At 46.8% G+C, this 18,800-nt stretch overlaps 1 long non-coding RNA gene across 1 annotated transcript in view; it reads left to right on the top strand.

Moving 5' to 3' along the window:
* The first annotated feature begins 7,412 nt into the window (after positions 1-7,412).
* The window catches only part of LOC134949252 (uncharacterized), a 79,205-nt gene continuing 67,817 nt past the window's right edge, over positions 7,413-18,800 (top strand). Inside the window, exon 1 of the long non-coding RNA XR_010183128.1 lies at positions 7,413-7,567. This is a non-coding gene — a long non-coding RNA (uncharacterized LOC134949252). The remainder of the gene's footprint in view (positions 7,568-18,800) is intronic.

Here is an 18,800-nt window from a genome sequence, read left to right as displayed (position 1 = left end):
CTAAACAGCCTAACCCGCCCCCTTAGTGCCTAAACCTAACCTGCCCCAGTGGTGCCTAACTCCTCCTCCCCACAGCCTAACTCTACCCCTACCCCACCCCAGCTTAACCTTAATCAACCCCACCCCCGGCCCTAACCCGCACACTATACTTATGGTCAGGATGCCGGCTGTAAGGATTCCAGCGTAGATCTCCTGACCCTATCGGGATTCCAGCATCAAAATTCTGACGGGTGTCGGTATTCCGACAGCTGGCATCTTAACCGCATCCCTGGAATACAGTTTGTTTTCAATTGGTTTTGAATATGGTATTGTCATATCTTGGCTTATAGCAGCCTTCAGTTCATTATTGGTTCTCAGTCTGGATTCGGTATGATATACCGATGGATGGAAAGCCGGCGGTCACAATACCGACAGCAGCATCCCGACCATCAAAATGCCGACAGCCCCCCAGAAAGTACTGTAACGCTCCCCTGCCTCCTACCCTAACCCTCCTTTATGGGTGCCTAGCCCTAACCCTACCCAGTGGTGCCTAACCCTAACCCTCCCCGCTGGTGCCTAGCCCTAACCCGGCCTTCCATGCTGCTTAAACCTATCTCTCCCCGCTTGGTGCCTAACCCTAACCTCCCCTTATAAGTGCCTAACCTTAAACCCCCCTCCCCGGTACCTAACCATCCCCTTCCCGTCCCAGCACCCTAACCCTTTTAAACCCCCTAACCCTTTTAATCCCCCTTCTAATCAGTGGCGGATCGAGACTTAACTTTTAGGGGGGGGGGCGGTTTAAGAATTATGACCCCTCCCCCTAATCGTAGCTCCTCCCACTAAGAGATGCCCTTCCCGTTTGCTTCTACAATTTCCTATTGTTGCCATTACTAATAAAATGTTGTCAGTTAGTGGAGAGAACCCTGCGCACTGGTGATACAGACTGGCGAATCACCATTCCTGCATAGCACACAAAATGAGCCGAAAATCACATTATAGCAAACAGAATGAGTCGAAATTCACATTATAGCACACAAAATGAGCCGAAATTCACATTATAGCACACAAAATGAGCCGAAAATTCACATTATAGCACACAGAATGAGCCAAAATTCACATTATAGCACACAAAATGAGCCGAAATTTACATTATAGTACATAGAATGAGCCGAAACTCGCATCAGATCCACAAATGACCCCAGCGGTGCCAGATACTCAAATGCCACCTGTGGTGCCAGATACACAAATGCCCCCAGCGGTGCCAGATACACATGTCCCCAGTGGTGCCAGATACACATGACCCCAGTGGTGCCAGATACACATGACCCCAGTGGTGCCAGATACATATGCCCCCAATGGTGCCAGATACGAGTGCCCCAAGTGGTGCCAGATACATCTGCCCCCAGTGGTGCCAGATACATATGCCCCCAGCGGTGCCAGATACACAAATGCCCCCAGCGGTGCCAGATACACAAATACCCCCAGCGGTGCCAGATACACAAATGCCCCCAGCGGTGCCAAATACACAAATGCCCCCAGTGGTGCCAGATACAAATGCTACCAGTGGTGCCAGAATACAAATGCCCCCAGTGGTGCCAGAATACAAATGCCCCCAGCCAGTGGTGCCAGAATACAAATGCCCCCAGCCAGTGGTGCCAGAATACAAATGCCCCCAGTGGTGCAAGATACAAATGCCCCCAGTGGTGCCAGATACAAATGCCCCCAGTGGTGCCAGATACATATTCCCCCAGTGGTGCTTACCCTCCTGCTGCCAGTGCCACTGCCGCCGATTCCTGTCTCTGATGCTGAGGGGGAGCGAGCGCACCGCGTGTCTCTTCTGCGCCTCCTTTCACTGAGTCCATGGCCAGTATTTACTAAGAATCCGAGTTTGTCCGATTTGTGTTTTTTTTTTCTAAGTCCCAATCCGGGAATTCACTAAGCACCAATCTCGGCAGTGTTTGGTCTATTCGTAATGGTTTGATTTGCAAAGTTCCGAAATACGAATGAATAGACCATCGGTCAAACACGGCTGTTATTTCATACAATACGGGCATTCACTATTCATTCGTAATTGGGTGTTAGTTTCTGAGTGCTCTAGTGCGGGTCTGTTTTTTTTTCGAATCGTTAAAAAAAGCAGGAATAAAATAGACCTGCTTTTTCCAGTCGAGTTTGGATAACCATGCACGGATCAGTGAGATCTGTGCATGGTTATCTATGGGAAAGGGTCTGTTTAGTGTAAAAACTGGGAAAAAAAATTGCGTGGGGTCCCTCCTCCTAAGCATAACCAGCCTCGGTCTCTTTGAGCCGGTCCTGGTTGAAAAAATATGGGGGGAAAAATGACAGGGGTTCCCCCATATTTCTTCAACCAGCACCGGGCTCTGCGCCTGGTCCTGGTTCCAAAAATACGGGGGACAAAAAGCGTAGGGGTCCCCCATATTTTTGAAACCAGCACCGGGCTCCACTAGCCAGGTACATAATGCCACAGCCGGGGGACACTTTTATACTGGTCCCTGTGGCCCTGGCATTACATACCCAACTAGTCACCCCTGGCCGGGGTACCCTGGAGGAGTGGGAACCCCTTAAATCAAGGGGTCCCCCCCTTCCAGCCACCCAAGGGCCAGGGGTGAAGCCCGAGGCTGTCCCCCCCATCCAAGGGCGGCGGATGGGTGGCTGATAGCCTTTTATAAAAATGTGAATATTGTTTTTAGTAGCAGTACTACAAGTCCCAGCAAGCCTCCCCCGCAAGCTGGTACTTGGAGAACCACAAGTACCAGCATGCGGTGGAAAACCGGGCCCGCTGGTACCTGTAGTACTACTACTAAAAAAATACCCAAAAATAACAGGACACACACACCGTGAAAGTATAAGTTTATTACATACATGCACACCGCCAAACATACATACTTAACTATGTTCACACGAGGCTCGGTCCTCTTGTCCCTGTAGAATCCTTGGGGTACCTGTGAAAAAAATGATACTCACATAATCCAGTGTAGAATCAGACCTTTGTATAATCCACGTACTTGGCAAAATAATAAAATGGAAACCCGACCACTCACTGAAAGGGGTCCCATGTTTACACATGGGACCCCTTTCCCCGACTGCCAGGACCCCCCCTGACTCCTGTCAAAGAGGGTCCCTTCAGCCAATCAGGGAGCGCCACGTCGTGGCAGTCTCCTGATTGGCTGTGTGCTCCTGTAGTGTCTGTGAGGCAGCACACGGCACAGATACAATGTAGCGCCTATGCGCTCCATTGTAGCCAATGGTGGGAACTTTGCGGTCAGCTCAGTGCGTGGTCGGGTTTCCGTTTTATTATTTTGCCAAGTACGTGGGTTATACAAAGGTCTGATTCTAAACTGGATTATGTGAGTATCATTTTTTTCACAGGTACCCCAAGGATTCTACATGGAGAAGAGGACCGAGCCTCGTGGGAACATAGGTAAGTATGTATGTATGGAGGTGTGCATGTATGTAATAAACTTATACTTTCACGGTGTGTGTGCTGTTTTTTTGGGGGTATTTTTTTAGTAGTAGTACTACAGGTACCAGCGGGCCTGGTTTTCCACCGCATGCTGGTACTTGTGGTTCTCCAAGTACCAGCTTGCGGGGGAGGCTTGCTGGGACTTGTAGTACTGCTACTAAAAACAATATTCACATTTTTTACACTTGGCTATCAGCCCCCCATCCGCCGCCCTTGGATGGGGGGGAAAGCCTCGGGCTTCACTCCTGGCCCTTGGGTGGCTGGATGGGGGGACCCCTTTATTTAAGGGGTTCCCACTCCTCCAGGGTACCCCGGCCAGGGGTGACTAGTTGGGTATGTAATGCCAGGGCCGCAGGGACCAGTATAAAAGTGTCCCCCGGCTGTGGCATTATGTACCTGGCTAGTGGAGCCCGGTGCTGGTTTCAAAAATACGGGGGACCCCTACGCTTTTTGTCCCCCATATTTTTGGAACCAGGACCAAGTGCAGAGCCCGGTGCTGGTTGAAGAAATATGGGGGAACCCCTGTCATTTTCCCCCCCATATTTTTACAACCAGGACCAGCTCAAAGAGCCCGAGGCTGGTTGTGCTTAGGAGGGGGGACCCCACGCAATTTTTTTCAGATTTTTTAAGACTTTAAACAACTTTTTAAGGTACACAATGAAGCCCTGCACGGATCTCACAGATCCGGCCGGGATTCCTTGTGTTTTGTCAGGCAGTGTTTTACTCATCACTCCCGTAAAACACTGCCTGATATTACGAATCACATCGACATCAGAAAAAATTATTGTGCAAAACTCGGCAGCTGAGTGAATGATCGTATCAGGATTCAAAAAGTTGCAGTAAAATGCACCCGATACCATTCGAGTTCAAACACCCTTCAAAATGGCAAAAACATGAATCTTTGTAAATAAACCCCCATGTCTCCGGCGGCCATTTGAAATATAGTGCCGGCTTGTGAGCCAATCAAAGCTCACGGGCCGGCAGCCAATCAAGAGACGGTCCATGAGCTCTGATTGGCTGACAGCCACAGACATTTAAAATGACTGCCGGAGACGGGGACACAGTGGGCAGGAGAGGCGCACGCAGCGCTCTCCTCCCTTCAGCGTCAAGGAAACGGGAATCGGCGGCAGCAGCAGGCGTGTGTGCGGGGTGGGGAATGCCTGTGCGCACCAGGCATCCCCCGTGCGCACGACTACACTGTCACTGTTCGTCTCCCCTTCCCCCGCCGCGCTGCACCGCTCTCCAGTCCGGCACCGTGGCGGGACCCGGTATGTGTAGGGGGGGGCGTTCGCCCTTATTGCCCCCCCCCTAAATCCGCCACTGCTTCTAATGCCTAAACCTACCCTCCCACCCCCCGTGGCAGGATGCAATCACGTCCTGCTTAAAGTATATTTGGGACTGCAGGCGTTGGGATCCCGAGCTCCTTCGGGATTTTGATGCCGGCATTATGCTGCCCTTCAGGATTCCAGCGTTGGTATTTCATCCACCGGGATCCAACCCGGCTGCACTTTAACTACATCCCCTTGGTCTGTATTTGCTTTCCAAGCACTTTTAGATTATGTACTGTACTAACATTTTGAATAGCAATTACCGTGCCTTTATTGTTAACCTTTAAAGTCTGGTTTTTTTTTGCCTCACCCTGTAAGTATGTTCACAAAAATGAGTACACTAGATGAGAGAAATGGAAATTACAAAAGACTATTTTGTTGCACAAAGTTATAGCCATACAGCACATATAATAGGATACATCCAGGGGTTAAAGTGGGGGGGAGCGAGGTGGAACTGAGTTCCACCACCTGTAATGGTAGGGGGAACTAGTTCCACCTCCTCCATTGCCCTGCACAGTAATTCCAACAGAAAAGCCCACTCCATCATCTGCGTCGATCAATGCTACAGGCGGCACTAGTGTTGCTGATGAGCTGCAGCCACCTACTCCTTCATCAGGTCCTGGTGCCTCCATGGTCCTCCTCCAAGAGTTCCACCACCTCACCAGGACCACTTTAAACCCTGGATACATCATTGCAATTGCACTTTTTCTACAAAGACAAATCTGATTGAACAGGAGGCAGAAGATGAGGTCTGTCTTCAGCAGGCTATGGTAGCAATCATCATGCAGCAGAAATATATTTAATATAGGTTTTCTGATGGAAACTAAATTGGAAAAAAAGACAAGCTTGGAACATATGGTATCAGGTCAATTTAAAACGCTGAGTCTGAAAGATCAGATTTCTGGTTCCAGTTCTCTCTGGTTGGGTAAATAATCATCATATTCTAGAACATTAATGTGTTGGGTGTCAAGAAACTCAACTGCAAACTACATACAATGCCAATTGTTTCACAATGCAAGATTACATTGTCCTGGCTCCAACTTTAAAACATTGTTTCCTCTATTGACCATCTGTGAATTATTTAGCATTACAATATAAGTAAATAATGAATTATAAAGCTCAAGGGGTGGCACTTGATATACCAGTTGTCCGTCGGGATCCCAGCGCTCAGCATACCTGCGCCGGAATCCCGACAGCCAGTATACGACACCTAATCTCCCTCTTGGGGTGTCCACGACATCCCTGGAGGGAGAATAAATAGCGTGGCGCATGTAGCGTGCCATCGTGCCCGCAGCGTGGCGAGCGCAGCGAGTCCGCAATGGGCTCTTTTGAGCTCACCCCGCTGCCGGCATTCTGGCAGTTGGGATTTCGGCGCTGGTATGCTGGGCGCCGGGATCCCAAGCGCCGGCAACTCATACCACACCCATCTCAAGAAATACACTTAAAACTAAATTATATGGCATCTGTACAAGCTTAATGAACTGACACTGGGCCAGATTCAAAAGTGCGTGCAATATCGATGTTTGGACACAGTGGAGCCAATTCTTGCTAATGCACTTGCGCCAATTCCACCAAGTGCAGACACACAGAGGATTTTTTTCACAAAGTGAGTGACAAGTAGTCAGTATCGGAAGGGGGTAATGGGGAGTGGCTTATAAATTCAGGCATTTCAGGACAGTTCTCTGGGCATTGCCATAGTCAAGCACAGGAATTCATTTGCAGCTGGCAAGGCACTGGCATCTTAGGAGAGACACTCTGTCTGTGACAGCGTAGGGTTGTGCAGAGGTCCAATGATGCAACCGATGTTCTTGCTTATGTACATGAGTGGCGGATGTGAGATGCCGCCAGTGGGCGACTGTATGCACATGACGGTGGCTGAGTCATTAGCATATTTTACAAGTGCACTGCAACAGAAATTGCAGCTGCACATGTATCTGTATGCAACTCTGATTCAGGCCCTTTGACTTTTTCAGATTGTATGTACAGTATGGTTATCAGCTGTGGCTCCTACCTTTTGTGGGCAGGGGGGTTGCCGCTGCCCATGCTGGAGATGGAGAGGTGAGAGCCAGACCCTAGGCAGCCGGGTCCTGGCTCCTGTGCAATGGATCTGGCAGGGGCCAGGACCTGCGCATGCGCACAAGCGGCAGCATACCCCTGGCTTCTATGGATTGCATGGACTGAAGATGAGGCAGGGAGTGGCTTCCTACAGGAAGCCAGCTCTCTGCTTATCGCAGCCCGATCTGGCAGTTCCGAAGGGAGGAAACACCTCTCAGTGGGACTGTCTCTAGTATATGTGACTGACAGGTAGGACTTCCAATAGGAAGTTACTGCCAGCCACAGTGAAGTCAGTGTGTGATTCCCCGTTTGGAACCCCGGTGCACTGTGATTTATAACTCAGGGAATTATTAAACAGAGGCACTGGTGCTGAAGAGGTTAACAGCCTTCTTCATCTAATGATGTCAGGAACACAACACGGATAGCACAAGGACCCAGGGGATCGCAGCCACAGCCCTGTGAGAGTGGGAAGCCGAGAGTCCCGCGATAGGCTGAAACCCTGAACTGGAAGGAGGAGCCTGTTGGGCGGGAAGGAGATTTACCTCAGTTACCTCAGAGCTCTGTGGGGATCAGGGGTGAGACGCACACCTGCAGAGAACAGCCGCTGATGGGGGAGATGTGGTGGAACGGAATAGCTGTGCCGGCCAGCAGTGAGCAGTGTGTTTAGGAAGAGTAAGCAAGCAACCAGGAGAGGCACCCCTCTGAGCGACACCCCTATCACTGGGTGAGAGACTGGTACCTGCACAACACTGCATAGAGCTAAGGACACTGAGAGAGCCATTGGCATTAGGTAAAGGGCAGCTGCAGTGGGAGATAGCAGACAGCCAGTGGGGAAACATAGGCATCTCATTGATCAGCTATCCAGCTTACCACAGTAACTCACAGCCTTGTACTAACTGAGCACCCACTTAGAGTGATAAGGACAGGGAAGCTGTGTAGCTTCAAAATCAAGGAGACTACTGAGCAGTACTAAATGTCGCAGTGACCCAGTCAGCACCAGTGTGAGGAACTGAGGCACAGGTATCAGTGAGATTCTGTCACGTCAGTACCAGAGAAAGAGACCTGTTCCAGCTAAGTGAGGCATTCCATCCTAACACTACAGTACAGCCAGCTTGTAACAGGGAGAGTGATCCTGTTTAATTTACAGTCTACAGTACCTCAGTAAGTCAGTACTTGTTCCCATTCACTTTGATCACTTATACAGCATTTGCCTGTTAGCAGTGTCTGCAGAGGAAACTGCTTCTGCCTTATCCACTGTTACAGCTTGTGCCTCTTTCTGTAACTGCTTATATACACAGCTCAGGAACTGTAATGCTACTTATAGTACTTGTTAAAAGAATTTCTGCAACTGCTTATTCACAGTCCAAGGAACTACATTACTTACTAATCTTAAATGCTAAGGGACTGTTCTAACTGTTTATGTTCCCTTGCCTAAGGGATTACCGCACTTGATAACGTTTACTACTAAAAGGGACACTCAAGTAATAAGACACTAACTCTAGACCAAAAGGATATAGCCCAGGAACTGAGTTAAACTGTGACATTCCTAGCGCCACCTGGCAGGCATCTAGTATAATACACAAACATTGGAACATTGCTAATTCTTGTTGAGAGATATTCAATGAATTGAGCCTTATATTGCTTCAAATGCAACAATGGGAATAGCATTACAAGGGGCAACTGTGCTTGTTAAATTTTGATTGGTGTCTTACGTCAATTTTCATTGAATGTAACTGTGCATGCTTTTGTTTTGCAACTATAACTTTTGAAAATCCTTTAACAGTGACCACTCCTTTTGTTTTAATTAAATTTGAGTGACTGTCCTAACGTGTAGCGACTGTGCATATTAGGTCCTCCGGGGTTGGGGTTCCTCGTTCTCTCTGCCTAGGGTTTGAGCAGTAAGTTCCGGTCCAAGAGTTGTTCCCGGCTGAACAATCCAGGTACGTCCACCTGCACCAGCACAACACATCCACTTTATTTGCCTGTTACAAGTGCAGTCATAAACTGCATCTGGCTTCACTGACACTGAGCTGGGTGGCGGATTTTATCTGGGGGGGGGGGGGGGGGGCTACAGTCTTGTAGCTCATAAGTAAAATCCACCACTGATGGTAATCAACGATTCTAGATTAGATTATTATTATTATTATTATTATTATCCTTTAATTATATTGCACCACAACAGGTCCGCAGCACCTTACAAAGTACAAAAACAAATAGGTTGAACAAAACAAAAAAGTGACTTACAGTACATACAGGAACATTGAAGGACATGGTCATGATTTATAAGCAGTTCTGTAAAAGCAGTCATAAGACTCATATAAGCAGCAGGGTGGCAGAACCCGAGGGTTAGGTGCTGTTGTATGCAGTAGGGAGGTGATGATGGTATAAGTGAGTGAAAGAACGGCACATGAGGAAAGAGGGCCCTGCACATGGGAGCTTACAGTGTAAGAAGAGGGGCAGTCAGACAGGAGTGACACAGAGGGGAGACACATGGAGCAAGGGCCATGGAACAGTGAGTTAGGATGAGAGCTGGAAGGATTTGTAGAGTCTGATAAGGGAGAGGGAGAGAGTTCCAGAGGAAGGGAGCAGCATGGGCAAAATCGTGGAGGTGGTAGTAGGAGGAATGAATCCAATATCAAATATCAAAGATGTATTAAGCATGGGGAGATATTTTTTCTTTTGGAAATCCCCACTCATTCATTGGACTTCATATTTCCTTTGTATAAGATTAAAATTCTGTTCTTTAAAGCACAAGTGTCCAATGGAAGAAAATCAATTTCCTAAATAGAGCCAGGTAGAAGCTATTTATACAGTGAGGTCTAGCTATTATACAGTGAGGTCTAGCTATGACATGGGAGTCTGTTACCAAACTGTTCTTGATAACATAGTTTTATAACATTAAACTGAAACAAGGACCTGAATTGCTAAAAGAAAAAAAACATAAAGCTATTGAAGAGTTCTGTGGATAGCTTTGAGGTACAAAAGAGGGGAGACTTGCTTCTTTTGGGCGGCATATTTGTTTTATAGGCTTTCTCATAGGCATATATAGCAGCATGCAGTCATATGTCCTAAATGTTGTAATCCTACAGTATATCACCCTGCATCCAAAATCAGCATGAAAAATGTACCAGGATAATATTACTACATCTTAGGGTTTGGAAGGTGCAGGAGATGCGGCTGCTATGGGGCCCAAGTTGTCTCTGGGGCCCGAGCCTTCCCCTACCCCTTGTTGCTGAGACACATCGCTGGCAGCTTTTACCTTGAGCAGGTGTGGCTGCTGCACTGCAGCCACGCCTGCTCACTCGGCCGGCTCCACCTCTCCTGAGTGCTAACTAATGCTGGGAGGAGGTGTGGCTGAGTTTGCAGGGACATCCCTGGACCACGGCCACGCCTCCTCCCAACATCTGTGAGGAGAAACGAGATGGAGCCAGGCCGGCCGGAAGTGCAGATGAGGCGGCAGTGGCCCAATGGTGAGTGATGCAGGTAGTCCACTGGGGCAGGGGAACTTGGAGTAATCCACGGGGATGGGGGGAGAGCGCATGAAATTATGCTATGGTGCCCTGATTGACATAGCTACGCCCCTGGTTAACAGCAGTATGTGGCGAGGTTGATGTACATATAGATCAAAAGAGCCAGCTTTAGTATGGTCAGGGACAAGTGTCAAGTCTGCTGTCAGTACCATGGAGTCAATAATGCCGACATTACCATGTTGACAGTCATGATGAACATAGAAATGTAGAATTTGATGGCAGATAAGAACCACTTTCCCCCTTGTTTACCATATTTTTATCTCAAACCATATTTGATCCTTATTTCTTTGTAATGATATCCTTATGACTATCCCATGCATGTTTAAATTGCTCTACTGTCTTTGCCTCTACCCCCTCTGATGGGAGTCTACTCCACTTGTCCACTACTCTTTCTGTGAAGTAATTTTTCCTCAAATTTTCACTGAACCTACCTCCCTCCAGTTTCAGTGCATGTCCTCGTGTTGTAATACTTCTTTTCATTTGAAGAATGTTTCCCTCCTGTACTTTGTTAAAACCCTTGATATATTTGAAAGGTTATATCATGTCCCCCGATTCCCTTCTCTGCTCCAAACTATACATATTGAAATTTTTTAGTCTTTCTGGGTATGTTTTGTGATGTAGGCCATGCATCATTTTAGTTGCCCTTCTTTGTACAGTCTCTAATGTATTAATATCCTTTTGAAGATATGGCCTCCAGAATTGAACACAGTATTCTAGATGAGGCTGTACCAATGACCTATACAGTGGCATTATTACTTCTTTCTTTTTGCTGCTGATTCCTCTTTCAATGCAGCCAAGCATCTGACTTGCCTTCCTCATTGCTTTGTTACATTGCTCACCCGACTTTAAGTCACCTGAAATAGTGACTCCTAGATCCCTTTCCTCCTCAGTAGTTTCCAGTATAGTGCCATTAATACTATATTTAGCTTTTGGATTTTTGGGACCCAAGTGCATGATTTTGCATTTGTTGGCATTAAACTGTAATTTCCACACTATTGACCATTCCTCTAGTCTACCTAGATTCTCAATCATTTTTTTTTTGTTACCCCTCCTGGTGTGTCTACCCTGTTGCATTCCTTTGTGTCATCTGCAAAAAGGCATATTTTCCCTATAATGCCATTTGCAATGTCACCAATAAGATATTAAAAAGCACTGGTCCAAGTACAGATCCCTTGGGTACTCCACTAGTAACATTTCCCTCCTGTGTATGCACTCCATTTACTACAACTCTCTGTTTTCAATCCTGCAACCAAGATCTTATTCATTCAAAAATCTTAGTATCCAATCCCAAGCTTTCGAGTTTATTTAGCAGTCTGCAATGTGGAGCAGTGGGGGTCATTCCGAGTTGTTCGCTCGTTAGATTTTTTCGCAACGGAGCGATTAGTCGCAAACTGCGCATGCGCAATGTTCGCAGTGCGCCTGCACCAAGTAAATCTGCACAAAAGTTTGGTAATTTACTCACGGCCTAACAAAGATTTTTCTTCGTTCTGGTGATCGTAGTGTGATTGACAGGAAGTGGATGTTTCTGGGCGGAAACTGGCCGTTTTATGGATGTTTGCGAAAAAATGCTGGTGTTTCTGGGAAAAAGGCGAGAGTGTCTGAAGAAACGGGGGAGTGTCTGGGCAAACGCTGGGTGTGTTTGTGACGTCAAACCAGGAACGAAACTGACTGAACTGATCGCAGTGTAGGAGTAAGTCTCGAGCTACTCAGAAACTGCAAAGAAATTTCTATTCGCAATTCTGCTAATCTTTCATTCGCAATTCTGCTATGCTAAGATACACTCCCAGTAGGCGGCGGTTTAGCGTGTGCAATGCTGCTAAAAGCAGCTAGCGAGCGAACAACTCGGAATGAGGGCCAGAATCAAAAGCCTTACTAAAGTCTAGATAAGCTATATCCACGGCTCCACCTTTATCCATCATTTTAGTCACACAGTCCAAAAAGTCAATAAGGTTTGTTTGGCATGATCTCCCCCCAGTGGGATCCTGGAAATTGCTGGATTTGAGATAATCTACAACTCTTTCTTTTAAGAGTGTGTCCATCAGTTTCCATACTACTGATCTGGTCTCACTGGTCTGTAGTTGGTTGCCTCTTCCTTGCTTCCACGTTTGTGCAGTGGGACTATGTTTGCTCTTTTCCAGTCCTTTGGAATTACACCTGTAGCTAATGACTGGTTGAATAATTCTGTTAATGGTGCTGTCACATGTCAGGGGCAGCGGCCGCCGTGCTTACCCCTGCGTGCCCGCTGGTCCTCCTGGTGGTCCCTGCCTTCGCTGGTTGCCGGGTCCCGGCGTCTGGCTGGCGCTGCTCCCGGCGGTTCCCCGGAGTGTGGGCGCCGCCATTGCACCCATCGGTCACGTGGGTGTGGGCGGGTGACGTCACCGGCTCCCCTCCGCCAATCAGAGGAAGGCGGGGAATTTAAAAGTGGACGCCGGACAGAGCCCGGTGCCCGAGTATCGTCTCTTCTTTGAAGTGATCTCCAGTGCTCCTGTTGCTGTGCTTCTCTGCCGTTTGGAATCCTGTGCTCCCAGCGTTCAGTGTGCCTTTCTGCTGTACAGTCTCCAGTGTTCCCAGCATCCAGTGTATCTCTCTGCACACCATTCCGTGTGCTCCCAGCGGTCAGTGTGCTTCAGCATCGCTCACAAGCCTCACACCATTCCGTGTGCTCCCAGTGGTCAGTGTGCTTCAGCATCACTCACAAGCCTCACACCATTCCATGTGCTCCCAGCGGTCAGTGTGCTTCAGCATTGCTCACAAGCCTCACTCCATTCAGTGTGCTTCAGTATCGCTCACAAGCCTCACACTATTCCATGTGCATCATCATCGCTCACAAGCCTCTCACCACTCAGTGAGCTTCACCATCACTCTCAAGTCCTTTGTCACTCAGTGCTCTTTAGCTTCGCTCACAAGTCCTTTGTCACTCAGTGCTCTTCAGCATCGCTCACAAGTTCTTTGTCACTCAGTGCTCTTCAGCATCATTCACAAGTCCTTTGTCACTCAGTGTTCTTCAGCATCGCTCTCAAGTTCTGGTCATTCTGTGAATCTCTAGCATCAATCACGAACTTTGGTTGCTGCTTAGTTCTGCATGAGGAAGACCTATATCCGGCCCAGCTGTGGTTCATCTTCCCGATCACCGGAAGAACCCCCGAGTTCTCAACACTCCCAACCCAGGTCAGTGACAGGTGCTACCAGCACCTCTTTAAGCTCTTTTAGTATCCTTGGATATATCCCATCTGGCCCCATAAATTTGTCCAGTTTCAGCTTTAAGAGTTCCGTTAGGACCTTCTCCTCTGTAAATGCACTTGTTTAATTTTCCTGAATATCACTGCAACTTAACTGTGGCCCCTTCCTCTCACTTTCAGTAGTGAATACTGAGCAAAAGTAATTATTAGTGATGAGCGGGTTCGGTTCCTCGGGATCCGAACCCCCCGAACTTCACCCATTTTACACGGTTCCGAGGCAGACTCGAATCTTCCCACCTTGCTCGGTTAACCCGAGCGCGCCTGAACGTCATCATCCTGCTGTCGGATTCTCGCGAGATTCGTATAGTATATAAGGAGCCGCGCGTCGCCGCCATTTTCACTCATGCATTGGAGATGATAGCGAGAGGACGTGCAGCGTTCTCTCAGTTTCTGTGTTCAGTGTGCTGCAATTATCAGTGCTCAGTATGCTTGCAAATATCTGTGCTCAGTGTGCTGAAAATATCTATGTTCTCTGCCTGAAAAATGCTCCATATCTGTGCTGCATTTTAGTATATAGTAGGAGGACAGTGCAGAATGTTGGCAGTACGGTACAGTAGTCCACTGCTCTACCTACCTCTGTGTTGTCAAGTATACTATGCATCTATACCTGTGCTGCATTTTAGTTGTGCGCAGTATATAGTAGGAGGGGACAGTGCAGAATGTTGCTGTTACCATCAGTATATAATATATATATAGCAGTACGGTACAGTAGTCCACTGCTCTACCTACCTCTGTGTCGTCAAGTATACTATGCATCCATACCTGTGCTGCATTTTAGTTGTGCGCAGTATATAGTAGGAGGGGACAGTGCAGAATGTTGCTGTGACCACTAGTATATAATATATATAGCAGTACGGTATAGTAGTCCACTGCTCTACCTACCTCTGTGTCGTCAAGAATACTATGCATCCATATCTGTGCTGCATTTTAGTTGTGCGCAGTATGTAGTAGGAGGGGACAGTGCAGAATGTTGCTGTGAACATCAGTATATAATATATATAGCAGTACGGTACAGTAGTCCACTGCTCTACCTACCTCTGTGTCGTCAAGTATACTATACATCCATACCTGTGCTGCATTTTAGTTGTGCGCAGTATATAGTAGGAGGGGACAGTGCATAATGTTGCTGTGACCACCATTATATAATATATATAGCAGTATGGTACAGTAGTCCTCTGGTCTACCTACCTCTGTGTCCTCAAGTATACTATGCATCCATACCGGTGCTACATTTTAGTTGTGCACAGTATATAGTAGGAGGGGACAGTGCAGAATGTTGCTGCGACCACCAGTATATAATATATATAGCAGTATGGTACAGTAGTCCACTGCTCTACCTACCTCTGTGTCGTCAAGTATACTATGCATCCATACCTGTGCTGCATTTTAGTTGTGCACAGTATACAGTAGGAGGGGACAGTGCAGAATGTTGCTGTGACCACTAGTATATAATATATATAGCAGTACGGTACAGTAGTCCACTGCTCTACCTACCTCTGTGTCATCAAGTATACTATGCATCCATACCTGTGCGCAGTATATAGTAGGAGGGGACAGTGCTGAATGTTGCTGTGACTACCAGTATATAATATATATAGCAGTACGGTACAGTAGTCCACTGCTCTACCTACAGTACCTCTGTGTCGTCAAGTATACTTTGCATCCATACCTGTACATTTTAGTTGTGCGCAGTATATAGTAGGAGGGGACAGTGCAGAATGTTGCTGTGACCACCAGTATATAATATATATAGCAGTAAGGTACAGTAGTCCACTTCTCTACCTACCTCTGTGTCGTCAAGTATACTACAAAAGTTCAGTAAAATGACCCAAAAATCAAACTTAAAAGCGTCTGACGTGAAGCGTAAACTTGCCAATATTCCATTTACGACACGGAGTGGCAAGGAACGTCTGAGGCCCTGGCCTATGTTCATGGCTAGTGGTTCAGATTCACATGAGGATGGAAGCACTCATCCTCTCGCTAGAAAACTGCAGTGCCACTCCTATATGGGCTAGGTGTTTGTGTCGGCCACTTGGGTCGCTTAGCTTAGCCATCCAGCGACCTTGGTGCACCTCTTTTTTTCTTTGCATCATGTGTTGTTTGGGGACTATTTTTTAAATCTGCCATCCTGTCTGACACTGCAGTGCCACTCCTATATGGGCCAGGTGTTTGTGTCGGCCACTTGGGTCGCTTAGCTTAGTCACACAGCTACCTCATTGCACCTCTTTTTTTCTTTGCATCATATGCTGTTTGGGGACTATTTTTTAAATCTGCCATCCTGTCTGACACTGCAGTGCCACTCCTAGATGGACCAGGTGTTTGTGTCGGCCACTTGGGTCGCTTAGCTTAGCCATCCAGCAACCTTGGTTCACCTCTTTTTTTCTTTGCATCATGTGCTGTTTGGGGACTATTTTTTTGAAGTGCCATCCTGTCTGACAGTGCCACTCCTAGATGGGCCAGGTGTTTGTGTCGGCCACTTGGGTCGCTTAGCTTAGTCACACAGCTACCTCATTGCACCTCTTTTTTCTTTGCATCATGTGCTGTTTGGGGACTATTTTTTGAAATCTGCCATCCTGTCTGACACTGCAGTGCCACTCCTAGATGGGCCAGGTGTTTGTGTCAGCCACTTGGGTCGCTTAGCTTAGTCACACAGCTACCTCATTGCACCTCTTTTTTTCTTTGCATCATGTGCTGTTTGGGGACTATTTTTTAAATCTGCTATCCTGTCTGACACTGCAGTGCCACTCCTAGATGGGCCAGGTGTTTGTGTCGGCCACTTAGCTTAGCTTAGCCATCCAGCGACCTCGGTGCAAATTTTAGGACTAAAAATAATATTGTGAGGTGTGAGGTGTTCAGAATAGACTGGAAATGAGTGGAAATTATGGTAATTGAGGTTAATAATACTATGGGATCAAAATGACCCCCAAATTCTATGATTTAAGCTGTTTTTGAGGGGTTTTTGTAAAAAAACACCCACATCCAAAACACACCCGAATCCGACAAAAAATTTTCAGGGAGGTTTTGCCAAAACGCGTCCGAATCCAATACAAGGCCGCGGAACCGAATCCAAAACCAAAACACAAAACACAAAAAATGTCCAGTGCACATCACTAAAAGAAACCCTTCTTTTTGAATATGTCCAGATATATTAAGTAAAGATTGCAATCAAGCAGAACAACTAAGTCAATATGTGATTAGATAAACAAGCCCAAAAATGATATACATGGGCTTAAATATAAAATGTGATTGGTTTTTGCTCACAAAGCAGTCAGAATGTAACCTTTACCTCATGTCCAAGGATCCCCACATAAAAAACAACGTTCAAAATTGTTAATAGACAAGCAACAAAAGGTGCAATCTTTCTGAGGCCTGTAAATAAAAAAGAATGCAGAACTAAAAGTTAAATTCCAATAATACTGAAATGACATGAAAATAAGTTCATATTGATTTAGCCTTAATAAAATTAGGCATCCATAGTAAATGAACTCTGGGTCCTGTAACACAGTCAGTTTTGCCAAATGTTCCTGGGCCATTTCCAGTGCTGTGTATACAATGTACATGGTTGAAATACTTGGAACAGTTCCTAGTACATTTTGCAACTGCTCAGGCATGGGGAAAAAACATGGTTAGCTTTTATAAGACAAAGGTCTTGATAAGTGTTAAAGAAAAATGTGCCGTGTTTTAACCAGTATATAATATATGAGGGCATATGCTTCAACACTTTTGATAAATTGGTTGGTTGGTACTTTATCTCTCCCCAATCAACTACTAACTGCCATTTTACAGGTTGTGTTTGAAAAAACAGGATTTTAATACCTACCGGTAAATCCTTTTCTCCTAGTCCGTAGAGGATGCTGGGGTCCACTTCAGTACCATGGGGGTATAGACAGTTCTGCAGGAGCCATGGGCACATTAAGACTTTTCTAGAGTGTGAACTGGCTCCTCCCTCTATGCCCCTCCTCCAGACCTCAGTATAGGAACTGTGCCCAGGGAGACGGACATTTCGAGGAAAGGATTTAAAGTTAACGGTGAGATTCATACCAGCTCACACTTCAACCATGCCACACAACATGGCATTCAACATAACACATGCCAACGGGCATGAACTATTGCAGCAACATGCTGAAAATAATTGTAACACAACACTTGTGTAACTACAACAAAGTAACTAAAGCAGGTAAAGTACGCACTGGGTTGGGTGCCCAGCATCCTCTATGGACTAGGAGAAAAGGATTAATCGGTAGGTATTAAAATCCTGTTTTCTCATACATCCTAGAGGATGCTGGGGTCGACTTCAGTACCATGGGGTTATAACAAAGCTCCAGGGCGGGAGAGTGCAGATGACCCTGCATCACCGATTGACCCAACTTTAGGTCCTCATCGGCCAAGGTGTCAAACTTGTAAAACTTAGCAAACGAGTTTGCCCCTGACCAAGTAGCTGCTCAGCAAAGTTGCAAAGCCGAGACACCCCGGGCAGCCGCCCAGGAAGAGCCCACCTTTCTAGTAGAATGGGCATTCACCGAATTCGGTAACGGCAATCCTGCCGTGGAATGAGCGTGCTGAATTGTACCTCTGATCCAGTGCGCAATGGTCTGCTTAGCAGCAGGAAACCCAATCTTGTTGGGAGCATACAGGACAAACAGATCCTCTGTTTTCCGTTCCTGAGCTCTTCTTGCAACATAAATTTTCAAAGCTCTGACCACATCCAGAGACTTTGACGCAGCGAAGGTGTCAGTAGCCACTGGCACCACAATAGGTTGGTTTATATGGAAAGAAGAAACCACCTTTGGAAGGAATTGCTGACGAGTTCTCAACTCAGCCCTATCCTCATGAAAAATCAAGTAAGGACTCTTGTGAGACAAGACCCCTAACTCAGACACCCGCCTTGCAGATGCCAAGGCCAACAGCATGACCACTTTCCAAGAGATAAACTTTAACTCTATCTCCTGGAGAGGTTCAAACCAATCCGATTGAAGGAACTGCAACACCACTTTAAGATCCCATGGTGCCACAGGAGGCACAAATGGAGGTTGGATGTGCAGAACCCCTTTCACGAACGTCTGAACTTCTGGAAGCAAGGCCAATTGTTTCTGAAAGAAAACCGACAAGGCCGAAATCTGGACCTTGATTGAACCAAATCATAGGCCTGCATCCACACCTGCTTGAAGAAAATGGAGAAAACATCCTA

The sequence above is a fragment of the Pseudophryne corroboree genome, chromosome 8 (genome assembly GCF_028390025.1).
Source record: "Pseudophryne corroboree isolate aPseCor3 chromosome 8, aPseCor3.hap2, whole genome shotgun sequence".
NCBI classification, from domain to species: Eukaryota; Metazoa; Chordata; class Amphibia; order Anura; family Myobatrachidae; genus Pseudophryne; species Pseudophryne corroboree.
Note: the sequence above shows the minus strand (reverse complement) of the source record. Positions and strands in the feature narration are given on the sequence as shown.